Source organism: Myripristis murdjan, chromosome 16 (genome assembly GCF_902150065.1).
Source record: "Myripristis murdjan chromosome 16, fMyrMur1.1, whole genome shotgun sequence".
Classification (NCBI taxonomy): Eukaryota; Metazoa; Chordata; class Actinopteri; order Holocentriformes; family Holocentridae; genus Myripristis; species Myripristis murdjan.
In genome coordinates, this window is record NC_043995.1 from 12403733 (window position 1) to 12422449 (window position 18717).

The window sequence follows — 18717 nt, forward strand, 5'->3', positions numbered from 1 at the left end:
TCCTCTTTGTCTTTGTAAGCTTACAGGTGAGTAAATTGTGAAAAAAAAAAAAAAAAAAAGTTTAACTTTATCTCACTTCATAGGCAAGGACACACAAAGTGCTCATTGGTCATTTAGTACTTTATAACTCAAGTATTAATATTTTAAAATATATAATATCACTTGGTGGTAGCCGCTGACGGAGGCTCGGTGGTTAACAAAGTTTATGTACGTTCACTTCCCGCTACATGACAGCTGCTGCCGTGTAAAATGTGACCAAACGTAAACTTTGCAGCGGCGACTAGCCTCACTCAGAAGTTTGGACGAGATCTCGCGATGCATTTTGAAATTTCAGAGCTGGAACGAGAACGGCGAACAACAGAGAGAGAGTGTCGGAGGAGCTGTTGTCGTTCAAAACGGAACGGATAGGTGGGACCGACCAGAGAGTCTCTGGCACCGACGGCCGGGGAAAACAAGTAACTCGCAATACTTGCACCAGTGTCACGGATTTATCAACACCGTTTTGGTAAAGGAACGCGTTTTCTGTCGCTGCCGTCCGAAACAAGTGTCACTGCAACAGACGGTAGGTTCTCATCGTTTCCAGCTAGCCAACCCAGCTAGCTAGTGGCTAACACTCGCTAACCTTGCTAACGTTAGCTACCGCTAGTACTCTGATGACCGTCAGTAAGGCAAACTGGGACCTTATGGAAATTGTCCAGTGGTGCTTAATCGACTGCCCCGCTTTTTGTCTCAACATCTGTGCCAGATATAGACCATTTATGCATAATGTGAATGCATTCAGCTAACCCAAATACTTCCAACAAATATGTAACTAACTAACTAGCTAACGTTAGCAAACAGTCGATAGGTCGAACCCTTGCTACTTTATAGCTGTAACAATAGATGAAACACAACATTTCGTTAAGACTAATGTTGCTGTATCTCCGAAACGATAACAACAGGATACCAGTGTACTCTTGCTGGATTCCTCTTTGTAAACAGTTAAAAACAGTAGCTAACCGCTTGGGCTGGAGTTGTCTTCAGCCAAGTCTAAGTGATAGCGGTATGTGTGTAGGTTGTAAGACCGATCTGTTAATGAATATCTTGACAATATAAATAACTGCTAATTACAGCGTCATCAGCTCTTAGTTACAACTCCGCTAAATCAGACACGGACAGGAGTGTTGTCTGTGGTTTGCTGGAGATTGATGCCTTTCACATCTTTTCCAGTGCCGTAGTAGACATATTTTCGTGAGTCTGCCTCCAGATAGTAGGCTTTTTCAGGCGGTATCTTGTAGCCTATATATTACTTGAAGGTACCTTGTTGCACTATGCAATCTGAGATCCAGAAAAACATAACTCAGTATTAAGCATAAAAAGCACTTTAAATGTGATGGTACATGATGAGACATATCCCCTGCAAAAGGGCTGTCAAGTAAGAAGCAGATAACAATGGACTCTAGGCAACAGCAAACAGTGGCAAAAAATCTTAAGACAAAGTATGCATTAACATAAATTATTTATTTATTTATTTTGCTGTCTCTCTTTGTCATTAGGCCACCCTAATCTGGGCCTTTGCATTTTATAAGAAGGACTTAGTTACTTCTATACCAGGGGTTCACCTGTAGTAGTGGGGATGCAGTTTTTTCTGCCATTAAGTGACCCTAGTCTAAACCTGGAATGGAGGACAAATAGCCCTACAGTCTACAGATGAACCATTCAAAATATTCTGGTGCAGCTTGCTTTGCACATTGAGTTTGAAGTTCATCTCAGCCTGGAGTCCAATATTACACAACAGTGAATGTGTGTTTTCATATATAGGATTGTGTGTGAGTATGTGTTTTTTGTGTGACATAACTTTGAGGCTCTCAGGACATGTACTTTTAAAGCTGCATGTTTCCTTGTGTTGCTATGTGGCCTAACCCAGGGATACAGAATGAGTTTAGAGGTCTAAATGAACTCTGATGGCAGTTATCTTTATTAAATGTATAGACGCTGTGCAGCAGAGCGGGAAGCGTGTCCCACTTCCCAGGAACCCTCCAGTGTAGTTTTCCCTCTTAGCTTTTTCAATGTTGTTCGGACCTCTTACCCTTGGCTAGAGGAAGACTGAAACACATGGTATCATGCATTTTGGCATGAACAGCAAAAAAAAAAAAAAAAAAAAAATGCCAAACTGCATTTCCATGGCACAACCAGCCAGGGCAGGCTGGTTATGGAAATGCAGTTTGGCATTTTTTTTTTTTTTTTTTTTTGCTGTTCATGCCAAAATGCAGGTTTTGGCATGAACAGGTTTGGCAGGTTTAGTCAGGGATAGGAAATTTTGTGTTTTAATTGTACAAATGTGGGCCTTTTGGACACAATGTGCGAATGTATTTTTGATTGTAGACCCACTTGCTTTAAATGGTCCTGATTAGTCCACTGATAAGTGGATCTTATGAGTGCTGAAGGCAGCCTCATCAGTATGTGTGTGTCAGAGGCCTCCCTGTGCTTAGCAGTTTGTTATCCAGACCTGTGTGTTCTTCCAAAGAAAGGTCATTGGCCCAGCATGGCAACCTGGCCTGTGTTCTCTGTGTGTGTTTGTCAGGACCTGTGTGTCTGACCTCCCTCTTCCTCTAAGGTAAACACAGCTGTAGGGTTGGGTGCTGGTGGCCTGGCTAGCACACCAGGGTGCTGTCATAGATGACCAACACCCCCTCAACCCCACCCATATCTTAACTCCCTCTATCACCCCACTCCATAGTTTCACTCCCTCCCTTCTTTCCAGACTCAAGTTCCTGACAGGCTGCTATCTTGGTTGCCTTATCTCTCTCTGTCTTAATTTTTCCCTTCAGTAGCTCTGAAAGGCAGATGTCTGAGTTTTTGGGGGTAGTAGAGAGATTCCTTAGGTTGGACAGGTGTTACTGCTTGTTTAAAGTAGGCTATGTGACGGCTGTGCCTGTGTATGTCAGCCTTTGGCTCACATGTTCCACAGATTCACACTTCAGTGTGAAGCAAATTCTCATTTCTGTCAGGGTGATGGGGGGGAATGAGGGGAATGATGGGTGAGATTCCCTGGAAGACGGTAGCACAGGAGGTGTTTGTGACACTGATGGTTTTGTGGAGGCTGAAGACTCAGAGTAGTATGTTTTAGCTGAGGTTCTTACGTTAGTGGCACCAAAAGGTGTGGCTGAAGATTTTTAGTGGGTTTTTGTGACAGGTGTACTCCATTATCCTATTGAAAACTCCATAGCATAGTGAATAAACAGGTGAAGGCAGAAACAGGTGATAGCAAGGGATGAACGATAATATTGGCACATCATCGATATCAGCTGATATCAGCTTTAAAATGAAATATCAGTATTGAAAAAATTCTGCCAATATGACATGCAGATATGTGAAATAGGTCAAGTTTGCACTGGTTGTGGGTATCGTCTGGAGCATCATCCACACCTGTTTAATTAGGATTTTTGTTTGGAAGAAAATATTAGATAAAAATAACTTTTGGTTTGTTATACATAACCTAGCTTGAAGTAGTGTTCTTTTGCCCTGTTAATGTACATTTTGAAAAGCATTGTATTTAACATGTGCATCGATAAGAGTGGGCATTTTACTAACATTAACATATGTTAATTCCACCACAGGATAGACTTGTACTCTACCATTAGGTGGAAACAATATAACATATCAGTATCTGCTTCGGCAATCTGCTAAAAGAGTTGGAAAATATCGGCATATTGGCTATCGGAAAAAAATCCAATGTCGTGCATCCCTAGTGACAGCCTCAGGGTCATACCTGATGTCACACTCTCAAATGTGCCCAGTTGTTGTTAGGGCAGTCAGAGTAAATGCTAGGTATGGTGTTGGAAAAAAAAAAACAGGCTTCAGAAGCAACCATAAAAGCTTCTTACTGAAGAACCCTGTGCAAGAAAATGTCAGGAATGAAGTTCAGCTAGACACATTTTCCAAGGGTGACACATTAAACTTATTGAATAGCTCTTCTGGACAGGAAGAAAATGTGAACATGCAGTCTGTTTGAGAGTAGAATAGGTAAGAGGACACTGCTACTGAAGCCATGTTGCCAGCACATCAGGCACCTTTTGCTTTCTGTTAAGTCAGGAGTTGGGGAGTAGTGAGAAAATTTTTACTCGGAATTTATGAGCGTACATCTTTGTTGGGGTGGGGTTGCTTTCTAGATTGTGATTCCTGGGAGCCCTAGAACTTTGACTGAGAGGCTGATAATTTATTAGAGGAGTTGTGAACTCTGGCCTGTGTTGGTGTGAAGAGCCCCACAAGAGAGACCTGTCTCTCTCAGAATGAATGAATGGTTTTGGGTGGGGGGGTTCAGAATATTTTTCCCCTCTGAAAGGAGAAATGTATTTCTCCATTCCTCTCAATTGACCACTTCTTTACTTCTTCATACCTCCCTCTTTCACACCCTCTCCTGAGCTCTTAGCTCTCAGCTGAGCAGGAATGCCAGGGTGCTTACCTCATTTCCTCCCCTCTTGAGTGAAGTGAGGGAGGAAAGCAGGGAGGTCAGGGAGGAGGGGGTGGCTGCTGGAGACTATGCTGCCTTTGTTGAGATTGGAAACTTTGCCTTTTCTTCTCCCTGCCTGCCTGCCCTGCCTCTCTTTGTGCTTTTAATAACGGCTCCCCTGTTAACATTGCTGTGGCCATGGTGTTCAGTTTTTTTAATTGTAGTAGGTTGTAGGCTTCAAAATTCACTGTATGATTAAATTTTACATTATGGATAATGGATGACTGTTTTTTTCCCGTTTTAATTTCTGTATGTCTGTGATTTATAGTGTCACTCCCTGCTCTTTTGTTAACAGATGGAGAGACTGACACAGATTGTTGTCAGTGAACCACACACATATCAGGTTTCTTGTTCTTGGGAACACAGTCCTGAATGTCTTTGTTCTCAAAACATACTGGACAAGGTTAAATCCCTCATTGAAATACAGTCAGTGACCCCACCCACAGTTTGCAGCTTGCTCCACACTTGGATGAAGAGAGAGAGGGGAGGGAGACTGTTTGACTTCCACCCCACATCAGTCAATTGCTGTTCAGCATGCTTGCCAGGAGGTTGTTGTGTGTGTTCATGCTGCAGTGGAAGCCTCACTGAAGGCTGGTGCACACTAGCAGATTTTGTCATCTTAACTGATGTTAAAAATGTTTGAGACCACAGACATAATGACAGATTTAACAGATTTTTAATATTGTAAGGATGAGAACGCAGACACCATACGATTCAGTCAAAATGCAGGACCACGCACTTGGTGCTTATACTAAACAGTTTAGGATGGTGATTCCAGGGACTTCGGATCTCACAGAAACTTGCGTGTCTCACATGACTTCATATAATAAAGTATAATATTTTCTGATACAGGCTTTACAAAAACATTTCATAGACCTAAGTTACATCACCTATTACATCCAAAGCCAAGGCAAATCTGCCCAACTCTTTTCCTTGTATGTCCTATTGTGGTGCGTCTTGCATGAAACAGCACTGTTACCATAAGTCTACAAGCTTGTCCTTCTTTTCTGCTGTCCAGCTCATTTGGGAGACAACTGGTTGGTGACACTCTCTGGTTTATATCCATGGCCAGCCTGCTCTCCTTTGGTATTGGGGATTAGCACCTTAGATTTCAGTTGCTGTTCCTTTCACACAACACAGGGCTCTACACTAACTTTTTTTTCACATGGAGTACATGTGCTCCTAAATGAGAAATTCAGGAGGTCACAAAAAAAATTAGGAACACAGTGAAAAATGTTATACTGTGCACACGTGTGTGTGTGTGTGTGTGTGTGTGTGTGTGTGTGTGTGTGTGTGTGTGTGTGTGTGTGTGTGTGTGTGTGTGGGTGTGTGTGGGTGTGTGTGTGTGCGTGTGTGTGCGTGTGTGTGCGTGCGTGCGCGTGTGTGTGTGTGTGTGTGTGTGTGTGTGTGTGTGCGTGTGTTTGTGTGTGCGTGCAAAGGGACACACATCTGTGCAATAGTACATACTACCAAAATCACACACTGACTTATGCTTACTAGCCACAAAGGCCAGTGTTTCATATTAAAAGCTTTCCATTGGTGAGCAGTGGAAAGATTTTTTTCTGAAGCAAATACAGGAAATGCTGTTTATTTACATGCAAGTTTAAATAGGTAGTTTTAAACAGCCAGATATTTGGGGTTGATCTGTCAGTGGACCAGTTGTCAGTGTAGGTGGCTGTACTGTAAACTTGAGGTAACTTCACTACTTCACATTTTGTTGTCATTTAAAAATCACTGTTGTTTTGTATTCGGCTGATACATGGTGTTTGTAACAAAAGATTATGCTCTATTTTTAGGGGTAAATGCAAGTGAAATACTCGCATTTTAGAGAGCTGCTACAGGATTCTAGTCCAGTAAATATCATAACATTTGATATTTAGGATTCTAAATCAGGGACACTCATATCATTAAGATTATGTCTGTAAACCCCTCACACTACAAGATCATTTGTGCAGGTAATTGGTTGAGCATGGAATCAGGGACCCCCTAACACCCCAGCCCCCTCCCCCCACCCCCACCACCACCATTGTCAGGAGGGCCGAATCAGATCCAAAATCTGCCTGATTATCCTCTATTCTGGGGCTAGCCTAAGTCATTGACTGTCCCCAGCCCCATAGAGGCCCAGGAATGTGCACAGAGGCAGCATTACACAGGAGACAGGCAGGCCAGGAATGCAGCTCGAGTGGACTCTGACTGGTGAACTACACTGGCTCAGCTCAACTCACTGTTCAATTTTTGTTCGTCTTCCTTGCTATTTGCCTGTTTGGTTACCTGCCTACCTGTCATCACACTGCCCGTGTCTCTCTCTGCATGCCTGTCAATCACCACACCTATTGTGTCCATGCTGGTTTTAATGTGTGTTCTGTCCATGTTCCTGTCTGCCTACCTCTCTGACCAGTGTAATTGTTTATTTGTATTCCAGCTACATGGAATAGACTAAAATTGCACCGTGTTTTCATAGAGCAACAATTGCTAGGCAGTAGCGGAAAAAGACCTCATAGCCTGCCACTCTGTATGTGGGTGGTTTCCTCTACTCTGTTCAGTGTAACCCCACACACCCTGTTACTGGTTATAGACATGTTGCCCACTAGTGTGTCTCCACAGGCTAAGTTTAGACGAGTAGTATCCCTGGTCTAATTATCAACTGACTGGAATGGCAGGCATTTGTCTGCACTGCTTAGTCACTCAGGGTGGTCTGCTCTGTTGGGCTGAGGAAGTGTGCTGTTTAAGTGGTTTACCTTCCTTGGCTTGGGCCAAGACCACCGTTAGAAATGGAGAAATCTGCCCTTTCCTTTTTAATTTGGAGTTGGTCTAACCAGGCTCATGTTTAACCTGGGTGTCAACACACCAGGAAAATCACTCAGTGGGTGCTTAAAAGGTCTCTAATCCAGTGCTTGTTTAGTTGGTCAGTGTTGTGTGTGTGCACGCATGTTTGCACGTTTTAAAATGACCGTTGAGAAATGGGTTTGGTTGACTATCTTCTCTTATTAAGTGAACCACTTCACCCTCTGTAACATAGAATACTACTACAAATCTGCTGTGATTGTGTTCTTCCAGAGTTAAATGTTACACAGATCTTGTGAATGTCCAATTAGGACAGCAATTTATTTGTCCAGTATGTATCTAACTAAAATGGAAGGAATCCCTGTCTGTATGTCCTTCCTATCTGACCAACTTCACACTTGGCGGATGTATTGCTGAGGACTCAAGGAAATGCAGTGTCGAATATGAAGCTTTTTGGATGAATGGTTCTCCAGATAGCTGCATAGATAGTTAACATCCTGCCCAAACACTGGCCAGTTCCAAATAGGCATGTTTTGAATGGGCACTGCACAAGTAGCTTATAACTTACATGTAATATGCTAAAGATGTTTTGTGGCATTTTTGCTTTAATTGATAGTGACAGTTTAGAGAGACAGGAATGAGGCTCAGGCTGGATTCAATCCCAGGCTCCTGTGGTAAGGACTTAGCCTTGATATGTTGTATGCACTCTGCCAGGTGAGCTGTCGGGCTTTTTGGCATTTCATTTATGGAGGAATTATTAGGGCCAATAACCAATTGCTTGAAATAGAATCAAGAGGTGCCAATACAATCACTGATAACAGGGAGGGGCAGGGCTGAGTTGGAGAATTTTGCCAGAGGTGTTTACAAATTCCTATTTAAACTGCTTCTTTTTTTAAAAGGAGAAAACATAAATAGAAATCCATCACTCGTAAAGGGTATTTTTAATGACACGTTTGTAGGAGGAGCACAATTAATGAGAATTTAAAAACTTGTGAACACTGTATATATCTGTGTATTAACAATGTTAATCTGGCAAAGTTTCTGTCAGAGCTGCGGAGGAATAAGCTACCAGCCAACTGTGTGTGTGTGTGTGTGTGTGTGTGTGTGTGTGTGTGTGTGTGTGTGTGTGTGTGTGTGTGTGTGTGTACGTACAGTGAGAGTGGTACTCTCCCAGGCTGTAGTGGGTCAGCTGAGGTCAGTCATGGATCTGTTCCTCACTGGAATTCCATATGAACTCTGTCCCCAAGGAATGGCAAACACTCAGGGAACCTCTGGCATTTCTACTAGCTCTCATTTTTTGTCTCTTCCCTTTGCACTATGTACCCCAACCCAATTCTTGCACACATGCACAAACACTTCCATGCACATACCTTATCTACATGTTTTTTTGGTTGCTAATTTGTGAAAGGTTCCATCCATACAGATGCCAGTATTATGGCCTGTCTTTGTGTTGGTGATTAAAGGTGTGATTATGTAGGGACTTCTCTCTGTTCTCCTGTGCCATTTTTTTGTTGATTTTCAGTGGTTTGGTCACAGCATGCCTGAGTGGGACCCCTCCAAAACTGTGCGCCTTGTGTTTTGAAATCAGTGCTGATCTAGTTGCTAACTGCTTCAATTTGAAAATGTCTCAAGGTTAATCATGCCTTGCATTATATCAATGTCAAGTAGAGATATGAATTAGTTGCATCTGGAGAAATGTAAGGAGCCTCTTGCACTTTCCTTGTGAGTCATGTCAGGTTTAACTACATCTTCTGTTTTAACAGTGGGCTCCTCATGCTTTTCTTCAAGATCACTGCATTCTCTTGTGTTTTCCATAATGTTATCTCTTTTGTTACTCCATGTGAGCATGCTAGCACTAATTACATAGCTTACAAGTCGTCAAACTTTGTATTGCATAGCAACAAGAATGATGAATGTGCTGTGTCGGTGTCTGTGTTACTAGTCACATGCTACTCATAGCTGCACTTTGTGTAAAAGCATGAGAAAAAATTGACCTATCGGATCATTGCCTTAAAGCAAAGTAGCAGTGGAGGTTTAAGAGGTGATTATGATCTCCTCTGATCTGAAATGAGACTTTTACTGTTCTGTTTTTCCACAACACAAATGTTTTGTACCCTAAACCCTCTCATGTGGTTTCCACTAAGCGGTTTTGGACAGTTGTTTACAACAGCTAATGACTTCTTGTCAAATGTGGCTGCTGTGTCTGGTGTTAGGTGTAAACAAACCCCTCATTGACATTGGGTATTTTTGTGTGAGATAGGCAGAGTATGGGGAAGTGTCCTGCTTGCATACTTATGTATGAGTTTGTATACATCCTTCATCATCATCCTTATTTGCTGTGTGTGTGTCACAGTGTTGTCAGTATTGTATTTTCCTGTGTTTATGCAAGGCTCTCAGATTAAGATGGTCATTGCTACAGCAAATAGCGGTGAATGGAACATTCCAGCCAGTACAGCATGCTGCTGCTTCATTCAACTTTTGAACATTTTTATATTTTTTATTGCATTTTCCTTGATTTTCAATGAAGTGCTTGACCGCATTTTTTCCCCCGCTGATATTTGGGACCCATTTCAAATGTGTTCATATTTATCGCCTGCATAGTTGATCCCAATGTGGCACAATACTCGGGAGTGTTTCTTTTCCATTCATTTAATTGTGGTGTCCTCCCACAGCTGGAAAATTGTACACACAGCAAAATGAAAAGACGATCAAAATGTGTATGTAGCTGCAGCTGGTAGTTAGTGACCTGGTAACCACTCAGTGGCAAACTGTTATCTGTGGTATTCTGTTTTATCTGAGAGGCCTTGGTTTCTCCTCTGAAGCTGACACTTAAGCTATGATAGGAAATGTACTGTAGTGATATGGAAAGCTGCTAATATCAGAGTGGGGTTCTGATACGGGAAAGCCAACAAACTTGAGAGAATTAGGCCCATGTCTCTCCATGTCTGTTCTTATATCCTTTTTCATTTCTCCCTTTCACGTCTCCATTTTTCTCACATTTATCCCCCTTTTCCCATTTGTTTTGGTTTCTTTCTGCTTTCCCTCCAGCTTCTTACTCTTTCCTGTCTTTCACCCCATTCTCAGCTTAACTGAACTCTTTCGTGGTGTGTATGCATTTGTGTGTACATAAATTCACATTGTGAATGAGGAAAACCTTTACTGCTGACTATAGCCCACAGCCAGATGAGCTGACATTGGTGTTTTGTTTTATGATGAAGAATCAGCCACGTCCTTGAAATGAGACCTAGTCTTCCTCCTTGGTCCAGCCCTGTCAACACACATGAACAGCTATCTGCATCTGCTTTTTAATAAGCCTAAGTAAGACTGTCACTTTTTCCCAAAAATCCAAAGTAAAAGAATTCATTCTAACTAATTCTAACTTTTATGTAATGTAATTAAAATCCTCTATTATAAATCTCCTTGATCCAGTTAAATAAAGCATTTGGCTTGTGAGAGACATTAAGTTCAGGATGAAGCACCTGAACTGCTTTTATGTTTCCACAGTTGAATAAATAACATTGGCCTTTTCACTCTGTTTACTGCACATTGTAAAGTCACAACTCAGTTTACCTTGCAGTGGTAACATTGGATTAACAGTAAGAATGAACGCATGGAGACGCACAACTGCACTTCCAGGTGGATGAACAAGAACATCCTTAGGGAAGGCGCTGTAGGGGGTTTCTGCTTGGTTGCCGCAATGTTCTCTTCTTGCCTTGCTTACAGGTTTTTTCCACTTACTTTTGACAAATCACCATTATACACCAAGCGTAAATCAGGCAACCAGTCATCTGAAGGAGGTGTCACGACCTCAGTGTCTGTCATGTTTGTACATACATGTGCACTTTGCAGAAACTTTGCTTAGCTTACTGTAGCTAAGGTATTTTAGCTTATCTTAGCTATAGAATGGGAACAAAGAGCCAATTTTTGCTCTCCCATTTCATTTGCATCAGAGCCGTGTGCATGAACAAGCATCAGGGTGGGAGGGACTTGGAGAAGGCTGAAAAAAGTTTGAAAATGGTTGAAAGGTGCTTGAATTAAATTTAAGAAAAAATGTAGAAACCCTGTAAAATAAATTATGATGTAAACTCCCTCCAAAATTGAAAATATTAACGCAATTGCAATAATTGTCTAAATAAACACTGATTTTTTTACCATATCATGCAGCCCTAATTGCCCTCATAAAGCCATACAATTATTTAAGTTGAATTATTTAAATTCAACGCCTTAACAGTTGTCAAATTTATTTAAATGCTGACTTTGAATTGAACAATTGAACAGATTATTTCATTGCTGTAGATAACATTACTTTTTATTTGCCCTTTAGAGAGGCTTAGGTGGCATTATATAATTCCCCTTTTCATTTTATTGCTCACAATAGTCTTTACAATGTACTATATAAAAGCAGAAACAGATGACACATAAATGACAGATTGACTTCAGGCCTCAGTCCTAAGACTGAATTTTGATTTTGTTGTTTTGAGTAAGTGACTGAAGTTAAACTATACCTAATTGCTTTTCTAATTCTATATGCCCAGCACCTTAACCTTAAAGGAACACAAGGTTGTGCACAGTTTTGTTATTTGTGAATATTACATATTGTGAGCCAAGGACTGTTGCAGCAATAGAGTAATTTGCTTTATAATAAATCCATTAGAGTTTTTGTGGAAGAGACCCCTTTCCTCAGCCACACTCCATATGTGCATACCTATACCCTGCCTACTACTTAAGAGTTTCCTGTTTTCCACCCTGGCTCACAGCAAGTTGAGTCAGAGCTGAAAATCAGGGAGGGGATCTATCCGCGTGCGCGTGCGTGCGTGCGTGCGTGCGTGCGTGCGTGCGTGCGTGCGTACGCGTGTGTGTGTGTGTGTGTGTGTGTGTGTGTGCGTGCGTGCGTGCGTGCGTGCGTGCGTGCGTGCGTGCGTGCGTGTGTGTGTGTGTGGGAAAGAAAAAGTGAGTGCAAGGGGCCATGTAAGAGCAGCATGTGTTTTAGGAAGCCAAAGAAGTGTGGTAGTGTTGTTGGGTTGAGTGAGCAAGTGTCAGTGGTTTGGTTGCAGCTGGAGTTTCTCTTGAAATTAAGATGATGTGCATTGCATGCTGTGCTACTTTAGATTTTTTTTGGCATAGTGGATCAGATTGACAGATTTGTGTGATGCTGTTACTTTGTATGCAAATGCAGAGTGAATGTATGCAGCAGGGTTGCGTGGTATAGAAAAAATATATTGGATTTTAAAAAATATATCATTATTTTGATTCATTTTGCAGCATGGTAATACTTAATATCTTATCTTATTTGAAGAGGGTTGAAAGCACATGTTCAGTAGCCCACTAAGAAAGATCATAGGTTGAAGTGCATTGGTACTAGGGTTGAGTACCTCCGACGTAAACGGTAGTAACGAGACCCAATAAGAGCGAAAATTTCGGTGCCTCATTTTGGTGCCGGTCGCTGGTTTTCCGGCGTCAACTTGCGGTTGTGGTCAGTTGACGTCAGTCAGTGCCGCTGCTCCGCACACTTGTTGATCAGAACTGATAGTGAGAGGATCAGTAAAGATGCCAAAGGCAAAACGCTCCAAGGTTTGGCTGCATTTCATGTCTAAGGAGGATGCAGACTGACATGCAACAGATGCCTTAAAGCAACGTAATGCAAGGGAAGTAACACGTCGAATTTAATGAAACATCTGGCACACATGCAGTTTATTTCAAAGCCTAACAATGCACTGTGTTTGATAATCTACGTCAGCGGTCCACAACCACCGGTCCGCGGACCGGCACCAGGCCGCGAGACATTCCCCACCGGGCCATGCAGCCCGACTGTAACCCCCTCCCCCACGGTTGCGCACAAATGCCACGAGTTTATTAGTACCATATGTTACTTGTATTTATATTGTTTAAATATTTAAGTTAATATTGGGTTCAATATTAACCTTACTGCAGAGACCCTATTTTAGATTTGGATGGTGAGGTGGAAAATAAGTCAAATAAGCTGTTATTCTTTGTGTTGCTTGCTGCTGTAGCCTGCCAGTGTTTTCATGAATCATGATTGTGCTGGTGTTACCCCCAGCCCCTTGAACTTTGTTTTTGATATTTAATATCATTAAAAAACATGTTGTTGTTGTTTTTTAAAATTCTTTTCACGTCTTAATTTTTTATACCAAATTAAATATAAGAGAATTGATAAGGGTATTGATAAGTACCGGCACCGATAAGAGGTAACAGTATCAGTATCGATACCGTGAAAATCCTAACGATATACATCCCTAATTGGTACACAGCAAATTCTGGTCTTTGGAATAAATATCACTGTGAGTTTATATCAACTATATTTGAGTGTACATGTGAGACCATCGAATACACTCTAGAGCGGGCGTCACCAAATGGCGGACCGCGGTCCAATGACTACAAAAAAACATTGATTACCACACATTTTTATTTAAAAACGTTTTTTTTTCAACATTACAAATAAATAAATAAATAAAAAACTACAAATGATATTAAATACAAAATACTTAACAATTAACAACCAAAAAGACATTTTTTTTTTAACCAAAACCACTATCACAATCTACAGAACATAAATTACAATGCTTTTTCAATTTCTTAACCCAAATTTGTTTATGCTTGGTTTTGAAGAATGGCTAACTTAAGAACAAAGTGTAAAAGTATGCAAGTAATAACATTACATTTCTTGTGCGGGTGCTGTCCATGACAGGTTGAATCATTTGACATCCAGCATCACTTGTGTCGCTGCTTAGACTGCTTGAGAGGGTCGTTAGGCTTTGGGAGGAAGGCCCTTCACTGTACTGCTGCAGGGGTGTAAAATCTGAGAATCACAAATAACAAAATAACAAAAATCAGGTTACAGGGCACATACAATCAAAACCAACTAACACAAAACTACCATATACACTAGGGTGCCATAGAAGATCAATAAATAGCACCCCAGTAGACCATTTAGCCATTTTGTATATCTTGATTAACATTTACTATAAGCTTGCCTATCACAAGGTGTGAGTGTCACACATTCTGTCAGGATGGAGGAGTCTCCAAATTCTGGCCGGTCTGAGCAGTCAACTGTGTTCTTGTGTTCTGCAAGTGGGATGTCTGAAATGCATGTCATACAGGAGAGTTAAAATACATCTTTTGATTGCTCAGAATATCAGACAAACATTAACCCTGGTTCTTTCAGGGTCAGATACATTACTTGAAATAGAGTAGTGTGGATGCCGGGCCCAAACGTCGCTAAAATGATCCATTTTAAAATGAAAATGTACTAGTGTAGATGTGCCTCCTGCTCAACTGCTAGCTAGTCAGCTAGGGTAACATTAGGTTTAGCAACTGAGGCGACCGTGTCTCCACCATTTACTTGAAAAACAGCTTCTCCAACACCAGAGACAGTCGCGTTGCAAGTTATTAGGCTGTTATCTTAACCAAAACTGTAGGAAAATATATGAAGCATTACCTTGTAGACACTTCAAACATTCACTCCTCAAAACATGGCCTGTGTCGTGTCTGTTACTGACCTAGCCGGGCCGAGTCAACAAAGACAACAACGCATGTTCAGTTAATATGTTGATAGAACTAGAAACAGTGTTAGCTAACGTTAACTAACCTACAACACACACACAAACAGATATAATGAGGAGTATAATGTTAATTTAATGTGCGAAGTGCGTACGAGTAAAATGAGAGAAGCCATCAAATTATATTCAGCAAGGTTCAACAAGTTTGGGGCAAGCATTAACTTCAGCAACACAGGAGTAGTGTTGGGACACGCTTCTCACACAGTGAATTAACACTGAAATTTTACACTGCCAAAGGGTTTCCCTGAACACAAGCTGTAGTCTAACTTAGAAAATAAACTCCAAAAATCCAACCCTTTCACACTTTTTTGTTTAACTCCAGATTATTCAACTCCAGAAATTTGCTGTGTATCATAACTGAAATCAGAAGGGTGATTTTCAAACTTTTATTTGAAAAATGAATAGTACAATACAATATCAGCTTAATAAATGACCAGAGGGGGACTTTAAATATAAACATGCCAGAGCCTGGCTTTGAGTGAGTTTGGACTTTAAGCAAGGAATGAAAGTGCACCACTGCAAAGGAAGGAGGTGCGCTGTATTTATAACAAGACTAAATGAGAGCAAAACAGAACCAACAGTGATTGGTTTATCTTGATAAGGATATCTTGTTTTCAGAATTGCAGTGGTGTTGCCATATACACTTCTCATAGCATTGTGAGATGAATGAAGCGACAGAACTCTGTTAGCCTGCTTGTGGTGGATGAATAAAATTTGAAAAATTTTGAAAAATATTCAAAATTTAATGTTTATCAGTGGATATGTGACATAGCATGATTACTACTAATTTTTTTTTTTTTTTTTTTTTATCCGAAAAAGTGCTTCAATAGTTAGAAAACTGCTGATGTGGTTGCACTGCTGTGATGGACTTGCTAAGGCAAGTTCAGCCAGCGCTTATGGAAAACCCTGTTAACACTGCTCAATTCAGTTACCTGGCAGAAAATATTTGTGTCACCCACAGGTTGGGTACCCCAGTTACAAAACTATGAAAGTAACATTGGCCTTGTGTTATGTGAGGGATCACCGTTTTGACAGTAATGCGCTGGCAGAGCTGAAGTTTACTCCTGATGAACGTCTTCCACTGTGGGGGAAAATAACCTGCTTTTGTGTGCAAGTTCACTCAAGGTCCATTATACAATTTGCATTATGACAATTTCCCTGTCACCTCTTCTGCATGCATTTTTTCAGTCTCTTTGCATTGTGCAGAGGGGTCAACAAGATGAGTTGTGTTTGTGACAGTTAAGTAAAACATTACTACAGAGGGGCTCAAGGGGTTGCCTAAGTCATCAGTTTTACAGTCAGGCAGCTGATTTAAATCACAGCTTTGTACAGCTTAAGTTATGATTTTCAAATTTGATTTTATTAATCATGCAACTCTTGTATGTACACCTGTATGTGTGGTAGAGCATTTTCTACAGACTTCCGTAGGCTGCGTGTGGTTTGTGTGATTGTAGTAATGTGTGGGTGGTTGTGGGTGTGTGTGCGGTTCCCTTGGTACCACTCTGTGTGTTTCCACACCATGGTTCATTGCCAAGGTTTAACCAAGGACACAGAAACACGCATACACACACATACAGGGGAGGGTTGGTCGTCCATCCAGCAAGCTGGACTTAAGTGGCACTGGTCTTCTAAAATAACAGACATTCTTTCTCTTTTGTCCCTAGTCAGCAGACACACAGAGAAACCCAGAAAGCAGGAGAGAAACACTCAGAAATCAGAACACAGATTTATTATCAGAGAGAGAATGCTGGTGTGTGGTAAGCTGTGGCACAAGCCTTGGGTATTTTGTCTTGGTAAACCATTGCCTGAACAGTGTTGTTGCACAAGCCCTCTTTCAGAGATGTTCTGCCGTCTCAGGTTTTATTTTAAACATCTTTGTGGGTTTGTTGTAGTTGTGGAAGGGGAGGCCTCTCTCTGAAGACAATCTGTGTTTATTGGCTGCAGTTCATTTCCGTGGAACTGTACACATTACCCCATCCTGCTGGGAAAAATTACTTGAAAAGCAAAGCTTTAGGAAAGGACTGCTTGGAGATATAATTATTGGCGTTTTCTAGTTGTAATATCATTTCCACTCCTTTAGTTAAGAGGTTTGTGAATGGAGCTTGCTGTTTGCTGCCTGCTCTATCTGACCTGAATAGTAGGCATGCTGCATTCAGCAACTAGCATAGTTTCTTTGTGTTTTTTTCCCTACAGCTGTGTGATGTTAAAGGGCACACAGTCTCTGACCATGTCCACTTTAAGCTGGGTATATTTGAAAAAAGGTATATTTTTCTCCAGTTTGGCCTTCCGTCCATGAAAGCAGAGCTTTTCAGGAATGGTCTCCCAAGATGTGTAAATCTGACAACACCGGTTTGGTGTGTCAGCAGTCCATTACAAATGTCCTTTTTGAAAACAGGAAACTCACTGCATAGTCAGTGTGTGGAGACTGTCCATCCAGAAAACTCTTGGAAACTGCTTTCTAACAAGTTTTATTTAGCAGTTTCTATGATAGGCTACATCTACCTTTGTTTACTTCCACTGACTCAAGAGGCCGCTGCTGTCACTGACTTTTCATGGGATAAGATCTAATAAATTTATGACCTGCAATATCATGTGGTTGTTGGTGTGAATTAATGAGGAATGAATGCTGTCATGGAGAAACCACCCTGAAAACACCCTGAATTTTCCCCTACAAGGTACCAAAGCAGGGGGGTTCCATTATCTTTAGTTGACAACATACTCAAAATCAAAATAAAAAATATCAGAATTTTATAAACAGTCCTCTGATTTCCACTTTCCCATGAGCACAGCATGGGCAGAGTTTTTGTCTGTTTTTTTTTTTTTTTTTTCCTTTTTTCCCATTATTATCAAAAGTATTCTTTTGAATAATAGCCTAGTCACTTGAATTTTGAATTTATTTGGCAGAAGCATTGAATTTTAAAACTGAAATATTTGCCAAAAGCACAACCAAGTTTTTGTTTTTTTTTAAATTATTTTTGAAGGATAAACCTATGTAGCTTAACAAATAGAAGAGAACGTATGAAAAAGATAATTCGGTGTAATGTGGATGGAAGGGCAAAACAATGTTTTTGGATTTATCCGGCTTAGCGTGGACAAGACCTCTGTCTCTCTTTATCTCTTTGTTTCGCGTTTACTCTCAAATGTATGAGTTCATGAGAAGCACTATGTGCGCATTTAAGCATTATTACATGAGAGGGTGTGCTTGACCGTTATTATTGTCACGACAGTGATGCGGCCAGGAACGAGGCGCTTGCGCCGAGTTCCGTTGACGGCCCAAGACGTTGACCGGGCCAAAACTGAATAAATACCACAGAGAGATAGCAACAAAACTGCTCTGATAGCTCAATCATGTTGTTACTAGAATATCCGCTGGGAAAAAATATTTTTTTCGTGGACTGATAGTTATACTTCTGCCGACTTCTCAGTCATTTTTAATCTAACAGGTGCCGTGACAGCGACTCAGCAGCATAGCTGAACTTTAGTCTATCTACAACCATCTTATAAGAACAGTTAGGCTATATTTAAATATAGGCTACTGCTTTCCAGTGTCGGCACCACAACAAACAATCTTTTCATAAACTCACCGGCAGATGTTTTATTTCAGCTGGCGGTGTGTCACTCCAGTTTAACGTCAGCTCCGATTAATGTGGCTAAGCAGCAAAAGTAACAGTAGGCCTAAGCAGTCACATTAAGGCTGAACAGAGTTATATAATTTCAACCCCACCTTTCAGGGGCTTTTGCTAATCACCTTTTCAGGCTGTTATCAATTTACCTCTGAAATAAAGACGACAGTTTTCACAGATGTGTTGCTTTATTAAATGTTCACTTCAGTGTACAGATGCAAACAAATTGACAAATTAATTC

General features: G+C 41.0%; 1 protein-coding gene across 1 annotated transcript in view; it reads left to right on the forward strand.

Moving 5' to 3' along the window:
* Positions 1-337: 337 nt before the first annotated feature.
* The window catches only part of LOC115373319 (E3 ubiquitin-protein ligase RNF19A), a 44524-nt gene continuing 26144 nt past the window's right edge, over positions 338-18717 (forward strand). The window contains exon 1 of the mRNA XM_030071642.1: positions 338-562. The gene's annotated coding sequence lies outside the window, so the exon portion shown is untranslated. The remainder of the gene's footprint in view (positions 563-18717) is intronic.